At 35.6% G+C, this 17,029-nt stretch overlaps 1 long non-coding RNA gene across 1 annotated transcript; it reads left to right on the forward strand.

Annotated features, from left to right (window-relative positions):
• The first annotated feature begins 669 nt into the window (after nucleotides 1–669).
• Nucleotides 670–3,192, forward strand: LOC121976073. Its single transcript, XR_006110504.1, has 3 exons — nucleotides 670–1,393; nucleotides 1,472–1,620; nucleotides 1,786–3,192. It is a non-coding gene; the product is annotated as an uncharacterized LOC121976073 (long non-coding RNA).
• Nucleotides 3,193–17,029: the final 13,837 nt, after the last annotated feature.

A 17,029-nucleotide genomic window follows, 5' to 3' on the forward strand; every position in this document is an offset into this window, starting at 1 on the left:
GTGAGAACGCGTTCCCTGAAAAGGGAACAGTAGGCGTCGGTCCGACCTAGAGTTTCAGCGAAACTCAAAGTCAAGACCGGACTATCTGAAGGCTGTCAAATCTTATCATTCTTTACATGTTATTGTCCAGGACTAACAAGATTTTGTAGGAAAACAAAATCATGAAAATGGTGGTCCAGGCGCCCAGACTGGCTTCACTCGGAGTAGGGTGCCTGGCCAGGCGCCCTCGCGGTCAGAGCACCCGGAGTTACTCCAGGTGCCCGGACAGCCAAAATCCTATCCGCGTTGTGAGCTGGAGCGCGCTGCTTGGGGACCTATGTCAATGTCCAGACACTTGAGAGCGGTCCGAGTGCTTGGAGGTGGATAACTTCTACCGGATCAAGTTTTGATGAGAGCATGTCATGTCAGCTGTAAAATACGGCAACCAAATAATAATAAAATAATAAGGTTATTTGAGAAATAACCTTAATAGAATTTTTAGGAATTTTTAAAAATTTTATGAGAATTTTTCAGAGTTTGTATGACGAATTTAAAGGGATGATTTTGTAGGCTAAGTGAAAGTCTATTTGTAATATCCCAATTAATTGAGAGTTGATTGAGAAAATAACCTAAGCTTTAATTGAAAAGCCCTAAGTTTAATTGTTTCCCCTAATTTTCCTCTCTATGTCTCGCCGAACCCATCTTCTCCTCCTCTCGTTGCCGCCCCTTCTTCTTCCTCTTCCCCTCCCTCTCGCGATTCCGAACAGCGACGGGTCTCTCTTCTTCATCCCGTCGCCGACCACGCTTCCTTCTCCTCTTCCCCGAGCCCGCCACCTCTTCTCCTCTCGCGACGCCCTGCCCAACCACGGGACGAGAAAGTGGGTTCCCTCTCCCACCGTCTCCGGCAGCACCCCTCGGAAATGATCAAACAGCACCGCGCGCTGCCCACCGTCCCCCGTGTACAGAGATGCATTCAGTATCGTGGCACCGGCACCCGACCCAATCACCACTCGCGCCATGTTCGTCAGGAACGACACCGCCGCCTGCCATAACCTCCGCCTACCCCTTTAGCCTTGCGTCGATGCCAGCTCATCACCATTCGTGTCTGGTAGTGCTCGAGTCGGGCATCCATTGGCCGACCACATGCTCATGATCTATCTGTCGTCGATTGAGGGATTCTGGCGGCCTGATTTGAGGTATGCTCTTAACCTAGATCAGGATTCAAGAATTTGGGTACTGGTTTGCTGGATTGGTCAACAAAGAATGAGTTGGGCAGTAGGTTGTTACTTCCGGCCAGAAAGGGTTGAATTGGAGAAATGGATTTGGAGATCAGCAACCTTCCCTTGCCCGACTACATTTCTTCCAGCAACAAACACCACTGTTTCGTCATATTGCCCGCTAAGTAGCTAGCAAGGTGAGCATCTCCATCTCTAGTCCTATCCCTGTGTGATTGCTGACCCATGGTACTCACATGAATTGCATTTGGTTATAGATTTGATCGGTAGAACTACAATCATGTTGAATTCCGGCTAACAAGTGATGATCGAGAATAATTAACAGCAATAACTTCATCTTGGTGATGACTTTAGTTTCCAGCAGCAACTGCTCTAGTTGTGATTCAACAGAGAAGGGCTAAATTGGGTAAGTTTTAGTGTTGATTTTGATGGTTATTTCATAGTTGATTAAAGGATAGTTAGGTTTAATCCGAATGATGGAATAATTAGGGTTTTCTCTAGTTAGGTTTGGGTATTTTATTTAGCTATTTAAATTCATAGGGACTTAGCTAAATAAAATACTTTGATGCAGGACTCTGATTGAGACGACATCACGATGTAGGATTTCTGTTTGACCTGATCTTCTTTTTAAGGCGGGTATCTCTTGACTTATTTTTTATGATATTGTCACTTTGATATGCATAGTAATTTATAGTTAGTAGCAATGATCATGCTTAGGTTTTCCCTTGGTATGCCACTATTTGATACTTATTTTATGTTATGTTTGTTGTCTGTTATGTATCCATGTTTATATCTCTTGATTATTGTCATGTGTACCTTAGTTCCTAGAGGAAGTGACATACTAGGCTTCATTGAGTATAGGACTAATTTTCTGGATTTTATTATTTGGCATGTGTACTTAGATCTATGATATCTAGGTCATAGTATGATTTATTTTCCTGTTTGGTGCATATTATGTGGAGGTGATTATGGTTAGGATTTACATGCTTAGTGTCATGCACCATCTTGCATAATTGCATGTTGTGCGATTGTCGGCTCCATTATTGTTGAGCACATCGTCAGTTACATGATCTGCACATACATCAGGCAGGGTGTGTGTAGTTGTTCTGTCAGGCTCCGCTGGTCTGCTCATGGGTAGTGAGACTGCAGCGTGGTAGCGAGCAGGGATCCCTCCCCTTGATTATGATACAGGGAGATGAGAGCATTGCGCTCCCCTCCTCTGATTGAGGTAGGAGGATAGGTGTACTTCGACAGCATCCTATCCACTCGATCACTCAGGAGCAGTAATGGTAGAGTGCACAGTTGTCATAGCTCTACTCACTCGGTCTCACCATCACGTGTGAGATGATTGACTAGTGTCATAGGTAACACATGTCATTTTTGCATCATATGCATTGATCGCATTTATTTTTTGTGATTGCTGCACTTTGTTTGCTGCATTTTGGTGGTTGCATATGATCGACATGTATATAGGAGACATTATATATCTGGTCTGACGACCCTTACATCTGGATAGGAGGTCCTGGTGAGTACATTTCTTCTTCTGTTATATTTTCAGTTTACATTTCTTATTATTGATCAGAACACTGTACTCCATGATTATTACTTATAGTTATATCTTACTAGGCATGTCAGCTTGATATCCGTTGAGTTCTTTGAACTCACACCGTTGCGCTATTTCTATTTTAGGTAACAGGTAGATTTTTGGAGTCGCTTGGAGTATCCTGTTTGCCGGTTTCCACGTCACATCCGAAGACTTGTTTCTAGTTTTCATTTGTACTTTATTTGGTCTATGTTTTCGGTTTACTTAGCAATGTAAATTTAGGTTTTGGTTCCGGAGTGTTGTGATGTGGTGTTTTGTATGGTTTGTTGTGTTGTGTAAGTCTAACCATGTGTGGCTGATGTATACTTGTGGTTGTATGTATATTTCAGATTGTCACTGGTACAAGGGAGATGTTATCAGATTTTTTGTCTGGAAGAGACTCCTCTAGGACGTGACATCATCCCTGTGGAGGCACCTGTGGGAGGTTCTAGGTACTCGGAGTGAGTTATAAAAGAAGATTTCGACCAACAACTTAAACCTAACTTAACCTACAAAAATATTATTCAAATTAATCAAATTTAACAAAACTTAAACCAAATCATAATCAATTTCAAATTTTAATTTTGAAATCTTAATTATTTTCACATGTTAATTAATTTTTAAGTGATAAGTAATTTTTAAATTTTAATTTCCAAAATTTTAATTATTTTTAAATGTTAATTAACTTTTAAATCATAATTAATTTTCATATTTTAATTTCAAAATCTTAATTATTTTTAAATGTTAATTAATTTTCATCATAATAAATTTTAAAATTATAAATTTTAAAATCTTAATCATTTTCAAATCTTAATTAATTTTCAAATCTTAATTAAAAGTTTTAAAATTCAAAATTTAATTATTCAAACATAAATATTTATTCAAAATTCAAACTTAAATATTCAATCTTAAATATTTTTTCAAAATTTAAAATTAAATATTCAATCTTAAATTTTAAATTTAAATATTTCTTAAAGTAAAAAATAATATTCTCAAAGTTAAAATCAAATTAAAAATTAACTTAACTCCGTCTCACACAAACTCATAAGCTGAATATGTTTGATAACATAGAATAAGTGAGATTAAAAATTAAAAAAAATAGATAATTATCTCCTTGCTTTTAAACTTAAGTTTTTCATGCTTGGTCTCTAGGATCATAATCATTAATCAAGGCATTAATCAAGATATTAATTTAATTATTTAAGCTCACTATTCCCTACAAATTACTTAAAATTTTTAAGAGAGAGAGACAAAGGGAGTTAATTTTTTTTAATTTTAAAATTAAGTTTTCTTTTTCGATGATATTTAAAAATATTTATAAGATTTTTCAAATCCAATTACTTCTTCAAAATTTTAAAAGAAATTCTTTTTTAAAGCTATGTTTTAAACTATTTTTTTTTAAATTTTTTTAAATATAACTATTTAGCTAAATATTTTTCAAAGAAATTATTTTCAAAGTTAAATATTCAGCTCAGTTTTTTAAGAATTTTTTTTAAGCTAAGTATTTAGCTAAGATTTTTTCTAAGCTAAACACATTTTTTTAAAAAGAAAAGTTAAGTGCTATTTTCAGAGGGAGCTTAAAAGAAAAGATTAAAAAGTTGACTTTTCAAAATTAAAGTTTTTTTTTTATAACTTTTCTCTCTACTTAATAATTTTTTATATATGTCAAAGGGGGAGAAGCGTATTAAAAGTAAAGCAAAAAAATCTTTATTCTGTTGAAAAAGTAATACTTAAGGGGGAGTGAGTAACATTTTTGCCTTGTTTACTTGTTCTTAATGTCTTACTATTTTGTATATTTTTACTTAACTTTTGAACAAGGTTGTTATAATTAAAAAGGTTGAGATTAATGATCCAGAGAGTACCAGACGATCGAACTTGCGTTTTGATAATGGAAAATGAGTTCAAAATTAAGTTGTCTTGTGATCTAACAAGTGTGACTAAGTGTGCAGGAAAGTTCTAAGTGATCTTAGACAAAGGAAAGTCCTAGCTGTGGTTAAGCAGGAGGAAAGTCCAAGCTGCAGTTAGACAATGAAGTCTTGGTTCGGGGGACTGACAAAGTCTTGGCGGATTAAGGACTTTGGGCAAAATCCTAGAGTCGAGGACTCTAGGTGAAAATCTTGGGGGTCGCGGAGTGGACAGATCGTGGATTGAACGTTCAGTATGAAGTCATGAAATCTCGGACACAGAGCAAAAGTCCAAACGGTCTAGAGGACCGGTTTCATAAAAAGTAATTTCTTTTGAGAGGAGTAGGTGAAGACGAGTTCCCTGAATAGGAAATAGTAGGCGTCGGTCTGACCTAGAGTTTCAATGAAACTTAAAGTCAGGACCAGACAATCTGAATGTTGTCAAATCTTATCATTCTTTACATGTTATTTGCATGAACTAACCTGATTTTTCAAGAAAACAAAATTATGAAAATGGTGGTCCGACCACCAGGAGGGAGTCTGAGCGCCCAGACTGGCTTCGATCAAAGCAGGGTGCCTAGCCAGGTGTCCTTGTGGTCCAAGCACCTGGAGTTATTCCAAGCATCGAAACAGCCAAAAACCTATCTGCAATGCAAGTTGGAGTGCACTGATTGGGGGACCTACGTCAGGGCCCAAGAACCTGGGGGTGGTCCAGGCACCCGGAGATGGATAATTTCTACCGGATCAAGTTTTGATAAGAGCACACCATATCAGCCCTATAGGAGCACTCAGGGGAGGTTCTAGGAGCCTGGAGTGGGCTATAAAAGAAGGATTCGACCAGCAGCTTAAAAATAACATTCCAAGCATCTTTCGCTCTTGTGCGCTGCTCAGAAAATGCTTCCACGATGCCCATACGCTACTCCGACAACCGAAGGCTCGCGACTTCAATCTTTACATGTTGTCAATATAGTTTTATTTACAGTTTTATAATTGTAATTCTTATACATAATATTTGTAATCTTTCTTCTAACTACTAGTGAATTGTTTATTGAAAGCACTCTCACATGTGGGTCTTGGAGTAGGAGTCGTTACAGGCTCCGAACCAAGTAAATCAAAGTGTTAGCGATTGCTCGTCTTTCTTTCTGTCTTTATTCTACTGCTTATCTCTCGAAAGTTTTTAAATGAACGTTAAAGTCATGACCACTATTCACCCCCTCCCTCTAGCGCAACGATCCTATATTTAGTAGGTAAGAACCCTTGCGTGAGTTTTTGCTAAGGCATTTTCATGACTCCTTATTAAAGGTGATTGGCTGTGCCTTTGGGGTAGTGGAGGAGGAGGGATCAGTAATGGAAGAAGTGGAAGGAGCATTAGAAGGGCCATCACCATGCTTATGCACGATGGAAGGATAACGAGAGACAATAAGAGAGACGACAAGGGTTGATAGGAAAAGAGCATAGTCTTTTGTAAGTAGGAGAGCTCGGTCGGGAGCGACAAGAAAATTTAGATTGAGAATTAAGTGGATATTTTTATTTAATAGGAGCTTGATCCAAAACTTAGAAAGAGAAAGCGGGGTGCTAAAGGTTGTTGGTCATCAAACTGTACGTTGACCATTGGTTGTGTAGCAATTTTGATAAGGGTTGGAGGTAGGATGGAAAGAATAGTGTGTTGATGCAGAGAGCACCAGACGATCGAACCTAAGTTTTGATTATGGAAAAATGTCCAAAGTTAAGATGTATTGTTATCTAACAAATGTGAATGAGCTTGGAAAAAAGTCCTAAGTGTATTTGAGCAAAAGTCCTAGTATATTCTAGGCAGATGCAAAACCCTAAGGGGAGGTAACCCTAGGTCATAGGAGGAGGTAACCCTAGGTGATAGAAAGTCCTAACTGTGCTTAGGCAAGGCGAAGTCTTGGCGAGTCGAGCACTTTGGGCGAAATCCTAGAGTCAGAGACTCTAGGTGAAAATCCTGGTGGCCGCGAACTAGGTGGAAGTCTGGACGAGTAGGAGATTGGACGTCCAGCAGAAAAGTCCTAAAGAATCAGACGCTGAGCAAAAGTTCAGTCGGTCTGAAATACCAGTCTGGCAAAAGATAAACTCCCCTAAGAGAAGTAGGTGAGGAAGCGTTTCCCGAAGAGGAAATAGTAGGCGTTGGTTTGATCTAGAGTTTTAGCGAAATCCAAAGTCAGAACCGAATAATTTGGAGACTATCAAAATAATTTATTTTTTATATTTTATTGTGCTAACTCTATTTTACAAGATATATTTTGTATTTGGACTAATATGACTTGTAGGAAGTGGAAAGCACAAAAAAGCCTCGGGTGAACAGTGTTCAAGGCACCTTCTATGGAGATTGAAGGCGCCTCCAGTGAACAGTGTTCAAGGCGCCTTCCATGGAGCTTGAAGGCGTCTTCAGAGAGATAAAATTTGTAGAACGTGGATGTTATCGACAACCGAAGTTGTGGGGATAAGAATTAAGCTGGAGGCGCCTTCCATGGAGGCTGAAGGTGCCTTCAACAGCCTATTTAAGGCAGGTTCGAGTAGAGCCTTAATATAACTTGATCTTCATAATCTTTCTACTACACGTCGCTCAAAAGACGATCCGATGAAGCTGCAATGCAACTCTGACAACTAGAAGCCCAAAATTCTTTATTCGTAGTTGTCTGTATACATTCAATTATTGCACTTATACAATTGTACTTGTAATTTCTGGATTGATAGTGAATTGCTCAAAGTAAACACTCAACAAGTGTGGGCCATAGAGTAGGAGTCGTCACAAGCTCCGAACCAAGTAAAAGAAACTTGTTAGCGATTGCTTTTGCTTTGTTCTTTTCCACTGCATTATTACTCTGTGTTTTCTGTAAAATATAAAAAAGTCACGAGCGCTATTCACCCCCCCTCCCATCTAGCGCTTCTCGATCCTACAATTTGTATAAGAGCTAGGCCACTCTAATTTGATGAAACTACTAATTAAGCAGGGGGGTTCTTCTTTGAAAAACAAAATTATATACTGCTGCATTATTACACCTTTCGTTTTTTTCCTCTAAAATTATTTTTAAAAATTCTTTTCATCTTTTCACCATTAGTCAATATTAATAAAATATCACAGTTATCAAAATTTGTAATAATATTTTTTATTAATATTTTATTAATATTTTTTTAAATTAGTGAATTGTTATTTTTATCGTTCTCCCGCACTACTAATCAAGACCAAGTCTTGGAACAATTGTTATTGTTTGTTTTTTTTTATGCGAGATTTTTTTTAATGGCCCACCAAGAAGGCTACATCACAGCTCATCCATCTCTTTTCTCCAGCGAAGACTTCAGCTACTAGAAGAGTCGAATGGAGTAGTATATGAAGACAGAGGTAGATATGTGGATCATCATTCAAACGAGCTTCTCCCTACCAGTCGACAACACTGGAGTACTTGTGTCATGCGAAAATTGGGACACACACCTGATGAAAAAGATAGAAGATGATGTAAAGGCAACTCGAGCCCTACAATGCGGACTAACCAAAGATGAGTTGAATCGAGTCATTCAGTAATGCTACAGAGCTTTGGCAAAAGTTGATCAAACTTCATGAAGGAACCTCTGACGCTAAGGTATGTAAGAAAGATTTATTGTTAAATAAATTACATAGCATCAAGATGCAGAACAGAGAATCAACAATTCAACTATACGTCCGGATCCAAGATCTACTCAACGACCTCCACACGATCGGACAAAAATTGGAGAATCGTGATGTCATTAGGTACGCGCTGAATCCTTTTCCGAGAAATACCCTGTGGGCATTGATGGTAGATGCTTACAAAGTATCCAAAGATCTTTCAATTATTAGATTAGATGAATTATTTTCTGATTTTGAGTTACACGAACAGATTAATGCATGCTCATCGAGAAAAGTATTGCGTTGGTTGTAGGTACAAGCAAGATGAAGGAGACTAGAAAGAAGTACCAGATCGAACCCGAGTCTAGAGATGAATTAGACTCAGATGAAGATGATATCACCACCAAACTAGTCAAACTAGTTCGGAAAACACTAAGCAGAAGAAGGTGACTCAATCGAATACGAAGGTCAAGTCTGGAGTTACCTGCTATAGCTGCAACAAAAAAGGGACACTACAAGCTTGACTGCCCAAACCAAAAGCAAGGAAAAAGGAAGGTGTTGAAGGCAACATGGTCCGAGTCATCAGAAGAGTCGGACAAAGAACACAAGCAAACAAGATTCCTCGCTCTACCGGTACAAGCGTAAGTTGCCGAAATCGAGTCCAAGTCTGAAACCGAGAGTGAATCAGAAATCGAGTATGAGAGAAACCATGGATCTGTATCCATTTTCGAAGGGTCAAATAACATTGTAAGTTTCCTAATTTCTGGTACTCAGATAGATGACTTATAAAATTTAGTTTTATATTTATTAAGAAAGTTGGCCAAATCCGACGTTCAGATCAAGTCACTCCAAAAGAAGGTAACAACCCTTAAGGAAGCGACTAACTCAAGTTCTTTGACTAAATCCCCAAGTCTAATCTAACTAATCAAGTTGGATTTGGTCAATATTATATCCCCAAGAATCAAATCCACTGCCTTGATAGACCCTATCGAGGCTATGATCTAGGGGGAGCTAATAGAAAGATCATTTTTATCATTAGATAGATTTTTTTGATTCTTACTTTACTACTTTCACTATACATGCTTAGACTAGGGTAGATAGGACCTAGGCTTGATTCACACTTGACTAGTTAGACCTAGGATTTTTTGAAAGGAAATTAAATATTCAATTTTTTGAAAGGCTTTGTCTAGAAGTGGTAGATGATCTCATACCCAAGAAGGCCTAGTACCTCGCCACATCCTAGAAGCCAATCATTGAAATAAATATTTAATTGACTAACTGTAAAACCTTAGTCTAACTCAAATATAAATCAATCGTTACATGATAATTTAAATTGAAGATTAAATTAACCATCTCACAAAACTATTAAGGTTCCCTGATTGAAAATCTAGAAAAGGGTGAGATGGATCTAAGTTTAAAATATCAAGTAGTTAACCAAACCCAAATTAATTAAACTCACTCAATTAAAATTAGAAATTCAAACTAATATTTTAAAATTAGAAATTTAAACTTATTCAAAAGTTAAACTTATATTCTAAAATTCAAAATTCAAACTTATTCAAAACTTAAACTTATATTCCAAAATTTGAAATTCAAACTCATTCAAAATTCAAACTTATATTTTAAAATCTCAAATTTAGTATTTTTGAAATCTAAATTTAACTTAAATTATTTTTGAAATATACTTCAATATCATAAATATATTTCAAAGTTGAAGATAAAATCAACTTAACTCCGTCTCACACACGCTCATTAGTTGAACATGCTTGATAACATAGAATGAGTGAGATAGAAAATTAGAAAAATAAATAATAACTTTTATGTTCTTCTTATTTTACATGCTTGGACTATAGGATACCCTAAAAAGCACTTATTTTTGGCATTAATTAAGGGGGAGTGAAACGAAGGTTAAGACATTAATTCTTTTTGTTGAACCATTGTTTTCCAAGGTTTCAAAGTTATTTTGTAGAAAAAAAATTCAATCTTTTATTGTTTAACTATTTTTGTATCTAGAAAAATAAGTTTTTATCAAAATAAAAGCTAAGCTTTTATCAAAGTCATTTTAAATCCTATTTTTTTATTATTAAAATCTCTTTTCAAAAAACTAAATATTTGATAAAGTATTTTAGCTAAGTATTTTTACAAGAAAATCTTTTTCAAAGCTAAAAGTTTATCAAAATCCTTTTAAAAGCTAAATTTTCATCAAAATCTTTTGAACGCTAAGTACTTGATAAAAGTTTTTTAAAAAGAATTTAGCTAAAGTTTTTTTGGTAAACCCTAAGTCACTTTCAAAGCTTAAAAATTAGCTAAGTTTTTCCTTCTTCTTAATTAAAGTTTCTTTCTCCCTCTCTTAGTATTTGTTTTTGATATATGTAAAAGGGGGAGAGAGAGGTTAAAGTTAATTTAAACATAATCTTTATGAAAGGGGGAGCATAAATTTTTTTCTTTTTCCAAATTATTATTCCTTTAATTATTGTTATATTTTACTTAACTTTGAACCAGGTTGCCATAATAAAAAAGTGAGTGATTATTGGTGTAGGGAGCATCAGATGATCGAACCTAAGTTTTGATTATGACAAAGTGTCCAAAGTTAAGATGTCTTATTATCTAACAAATATGAATGAGCTTGCAGGAAAGTCTTAAGTATTTTTAGGCAAAAGTCCTGGTGTATTCTAGGCAGGCGGAAAATCCTAAGGGGAGCTAGCCCTAGGTCCTAGGGGAGGTAACCCTAGGTGATGGAAAGTCCTAACTGTGCTTAGGCAAGACGAAGTCTTGGCGGGTTGAGGACTTTGGGCGAAATCCTAGAGTCAGGGACTCTAGGTGAAAATTCTGGTGGTTGCGAATGAGGTGGAAGTCTGGACGGGTAGGGGATCAGACGTCTAGTAGAAAAGTCCTGAAGACTTAGACGCTGAGCAAAAGTCTAGTCGGTCTGGAGGACTAGCCTGACAAAAGGTAAATTCTCCTGAGAGGAGTAGGTGAGGATGTGTTCCCCGAAGAGGGAACAGTAGACGTCGATTCAATCTAGAGTTTCAGAGAAATTCAAAGTCAGAACTGGACAGTCCGGAGGCTGTCAAAATAATTTATTATTTCATATTTTGTTGTGCTAACTCTATTTTGTAAGATATATTTTGTATTTGGACTAATATACCTTGCAGGAAGTGGAAAGCACAAAAGTGCCTCAGGTGAACTGTGTTCAAGGCGCCTTCTATGGAGATTGAAGGTGCTTCCAGTGAACAGTGTTCAATGCACCTTCCATGGAGCTTGAAGGTGCCTTTGGAGAGATAAAATTCGTAGAACGCGGATGTTATCGACGATTGAAGTTGTGGGGATAAGAATCAAGCTAGAGGTGTCTTCCATGGAGGCTGAAGGTGCCTTCAACTGCCTATTTAAGATAGGTTCGAGTAGATCCTTAATATAACTTGATCTTCACAATCTTTCTACTGTGCGCCGCTCAAAAGATGATCCGACAAAGCTGTAATGCAACTCCAATAACCGGAAGCCCGAAATTCTTTATTTGTAGTTGTCGGTAGACATTCAATTATTACACTTATACAATTGTACTTGTAATTTCTGGATTGATAGTGAATTGCTCAAAGTAAATACTCAACGAGTGTGGACCTTGGAGTAGGAGTCGTCACAGGCCTCAAACCAAGTAAAAGAAACTTGTTAGCAATTGCTTTTGATTTGTTCTTTTCCGCTGCATTATTACTCTGTGTTTTCCATAAAACGTGAAAAAGCCACGAATGCTATTCACCCCCCCCCCCCCCCCCCTCTAGTGCTTCTTGATCCTACATAGTGGCTTCATCGATAGTGGAATTAGCGGCTCCACTATCAAGAAAAACATAAAGCGTAAATTTATGACCTTGGATATTGACCGAGCACTTGACGCGGACATTAGTGGTTCTTCTGATATTACAGATACGTAGGGGATTTTATAAAAACTAAATCTGTATCTGAGTTTGTCTTGGTGAGTGTAAGTACTTTTCCTTTGTCTTCAGGCATAGAAGAAGTGGAGGCTAGCCTTAGAGTGGCTATCTCTGCTTCTAGCAAGTTAAGTTGAGTTTCCAATACGGATACTCTAGTTTCAAGCAGTATGTTTTGTGTACTAGCTTAAACTTGATGAGTAACAAGTATGATGATAGAAAAGATTTCTTGCAAGAATAGGTTATATATTTGTTTTTTTATAAATTTTGCAAGTTCCTCTTTTGTCTATGGTTGTGTAGAAACCACAAGTAAAATAGGGAACATTGTCTATTCCAGTTTTTAGTGTTCAATCATGAGGATATTTGGATAAGTTGGGTCGCCCTATAGTAACCGTATTTGGGTTGGACTATGTGAACATTAGGTTCAAATCATCGGGAGAGAACAGATCCTCCCATTGATATGATAGTGCATCCATTTCTGGATGAAAATGGTCATATGGATCTGTTGCTATACATGGATTGTCTAGGAATAAATTCATCGGGGTATAATCAAAAGAAGAATGTATATCCGCAATCTCTTCTACGAATACTATGGAATAGATAGAGGAAGCATCATAAATATCTAATTATATTTCTACTAAGTCTAAATTAGTACAAGTGACTAACTTAACCTCTCTTGTGTATAGATTCTTTTTGTTAGGGCATGCAGAAGACAAATGTCTTGGTTCATTACAAGCAAAACAAGTGATAGTGTTCTCATATGTTTTTTTTTGTTTAAACTTTCAGACATGTTTATCTTTATTTAAATATGTTTCTTTTCCCTACTCTTTCGTACATAGTATGTTTTTCTGAGCTTAGTGTTACGTTTAGGTTGTTGTGTCATAGGTTTTGTAGTGGACCTAACAGACCTTCTTTTCTAACATTGTCTATGTTGATTAAGCTCATATTATTGCAGAGTATATATTTGGCTACAGAAGCCATACTGTTGATTTTTAAGTTGTTTCTGTATTTAGATGTACGTGCATTTGTCTTTAAGGACTGATATGATATGTTGTATGTGTACCCCTATATTATCGTATTGGGGTGCTACTTTTATATCTGTCCATGCCTTATGAATTTCTTTTCCTAGATCGCCTGGTAATTACTAAATAGCCTTTCTCCTAGTTTAGGTTTACAATAATTTCCTGAGACTACTGTAAGTACGAGGAAGTCATTACAAAATAGTTTAGTCCAATTCCAGCTAAATAGTTGGAGTTATTTCAAATCTTTCATAGCTTCCCTCTATTGTAAATCTAAGCTTGTATTAGCATCTTTGGCTGTAAATAACCTATGGATGGTATTGTAAAAGTTTAATATGTTGTTACCTTGGGAGGCTATATGAACTATTTCTTTTGAGAAATTTGTTTTATAAGCTTCCCAAGCACTCAAGCAACATCGCCTAAATAATTTTATCCTACCCTCATCATAGCTTCTCCAGTTTCTATGTCAAGTTCATGTCTTGCTTGGTAATCTCCTTTGATAGATACAATTCATTGTTCTAGGTAGGTATCATACATTTGTGGATCATCACATTCAGCTATGTTTAGAAGTAATGAGTTTTTTTTTTCCAAAGTAGGTTATTTTGGGTGTCATTATTTTGCCTATGGTTGGAAGTAAAGGATTATCATTTATATATGGAGTTATTTTTGTCTGTGGGGGATGTCTTTCTCTATAATCCATTGTTCTCATTGAACTTTTAGGGTATTGGACTTGTAATGGTTGTGGTCTCAATGTGCCTGCATTACTAGATTTTGCAGGATTCATAAGATTGACTTCTGCCCATTTTTTAGCAATTGTATTTTATTCCTCATCAAATTATAATTCCCAATCTTTATCAAGTTTATGTTGTTTTTCAAAGTGTTCAAGTTCCACTAGGTCTCTTAGAGTTAGGTGGATTGTTATTTCTGTGGGCATGTATATGAATTCATGTAAGTCATCAAAAAAATCCTTGTTGTGATGAGTAATTTATATTGTATGTTTGTTGGTCTAACATATTGTTACTAGTATTTTCAATATTCATTAGATTGACATTATCATCTTCTTCGTTTTCCTCATTGTGTGATGTGGAGGGTTTATAATTATTAAATCTAACTATTGAGCCACCATGCCTATCGTTATAGATTATTGAGTCTGTTGGTTGAAGAGTTTGTGGTTAAGTGTTTAAATCTAAATTGAGGCTCCAATCTAGTCCTGCTAAGATTTCTAAAGAGAAGTCTTTAGTTTTTAAGAAATAAATTCCTCTTATAGTAAGGGCTTCAATGATGTTATGTATTTGTATCATTAAATTATTATTAATTTGAGTCATTATCTTAACTAAGAAAATTATATCAATTTGTATGTTATGTTTTTAGAAGTTTCCATATCCTTTTGCTTGAATAGTGATTTTAATATGTTTGATGAAATCTAAAATAGTCATATTGAAATTTGTATAGAAGTACATAATTCCCAAGTCACTATTCATGTCTACCTCAATAAGTTCTATAATTATCTTTTCATCATCTGAGAATCGAGAGTCAAAGAGGACTAAAAATACTTTAGCTCCTATACTTTTTCTCGTTAATCCTCTAAGACTGAACACAATTAGTCCTAAGTGGATATAATCATGTCCACGTTGTAAGAGTGTTCTTGCAAGCTCTTTAGTCATAAGGTTTAATCTTTCTTCTCCTCCATCAAAAGATGAAGAGGCTATGTCCTATGATGTCTATAAAGTGATGTAGAAAAGGTAATATTCCTTGGTTGTATAGTCTTCTAGGATTAAGTGAATTTAATTGTTCATTGAAAAATGTTACTAAGTTTCTTTCTATATCTATCATTTCTTCCAATTGACACATGAATGTACTATTACACTGTCTAGTTATAGTATTTATCCAGGGATTTGTATTAGTTTTTGTTTGTCCTCTCACTGTTCGTGAGGTTCTTGCAAATGATTCAATTTGAATTCTTGTCAAACTCATTTTGATGAATAAGTTAGGAATGAATAAGTTTAGGTTGTCTTCTGGAGATTATGTTTTCAGTGGATAACTTACTTAGGTCTTTTGTTAAGTTATCTATGCTTTCTCTCCACTCTGTGGCTTTGGTTGTCTTTTGTATTTGTGTTTCTACTTGGGATAGTTTGTTTTCTAATAGTGTAAGTCTATGGTGTAATGATGATAATAGTGCTAGTATGGTATGGTTTTGTTGAATTAAAACTTGATCTCCTTGTCTAGTAACTTCTAGTTTACTATACTCATTATCTTGATTTTTGGAATATTGTTTAGAAAATTCTAATGCTTCATTGTAGTATGAATTTTCAAAGTTCAGTTTGTTCATTTATATTTTATGTCTTCAAGGGTTTTATGTATACCTTTTAGTTCATCTTCAAGTTGAGTTTTATGTGATATAATTCGTTCTTTAACCTTACGTAAAACAATTTTGGACTGTAGTTCAAATTATTTTGACTGAAGTTCCCAATTCTTAGGTTTATGTTCTTCAATAAGTTTTGAAAGACTTAGTATTTCTTTCTTGGTACGTAGGAATACTAAGTAAATTTAATTGACTAAATCTTTTGTTTAAAGAGTCTTGTGCATCCTTTAGGAAGTCTATGTTTTTCCTTAGAACTTTTATTATCTGAGTTTTTTGAATCTAATCTTTTATATATATATATATATATAAACTATTTTTAATATTTTTTTAATATTTTATTATTTCTTCTATGATATTTAGTTTGTTAATTTTTACCTTTAATGCCTTTTCTTATTATTTTCTTAAGAATTTGATAAATACCCATAACATCAGCCAAATAATTCAAATATGAAAAAAAAAAAAATAATTGTAGATGATAATAGTATATTTGAGTAGAGTATATATATTCATTTATCTGTCGGGTATGTGGATGAAGATGAAAATTGAATACCTAGATGAAGATATGATGGAGATGAATACAATAAATGAGGATGGGGATGAGAATAGAGGATATGGAATCCAACCCAAATTAAACTCATTATTATCCCTAGTTGAATCACATTTAGGGTTTATCCTTCATCATAGTTATACTAGCTCTCTCTATAAAATGATATTGCCCTACGTCATATGCTTAATTATATATGGTTTATCGCCAATTATCTCCTAAGATAGAATGGCCTTTAATTCGCACTCTAAAACTTAATGTCTGAGGAATTTTGAAAGCCTTAAAAAATTTAAAGAGAAGAAGGCCGGAGATTGGTTAGCAACAGTGTCAATTTCCTAATTTTGGATGCTAGACATGCAAACCGAAACCGTGTCCAACAACAAGTGCTGTGCATGCATATGATGGCCTTTCCTTCGCTGCTTGTGGGCACAAACGCTGAGGGCTTGGGCTGCCAGCCACCACAGCAGGCCTTCAACTGCTGTCTACTTAAAGTGGCCGCCCAAGCTCTCGGTCGTCGCATACGAAGCCCATGGCCATTGCCACTGCTGTCTGCATATACACCAAGCACGTCGCCAGCTAGCTGCCGTCTTCATGCAAAAAGCCTACATTAATTAACTAAAAACTAAGGGGCGTTTAATTTAGGGAAATAGGAATGAGAAATGAGAATAAGAATTATTGATTGTCATTATTAATGTCTGGATTATAGGAATAGGAATAAAAATAAGGGAATGAATCCTTGAAATTGGGTAATAACTCATTTCCATGTACCTCTCCTTCAATGAGTCATTATCCTATTTTCATCAATCAAAATATTCTCTTATTCCAAAAATACCCTTGACCTAAAACTAAAATTTTCTCCCTTAATATCAAATAT

Source organism: Zingiber officinale, chromosome 4B, assembly GCF_018446385.1.
Source record: "Zingiber officinale cultivar Zhangliang chromosome 4B, Zo_v1.1, whole genome shotgun sequence".
NCBI lineage: Eukaryota > Viridiplantae > Streptophyta > Magnoliopsida > Zingiberales > Zingiberaceae > Zingiber > Zingiber officinale.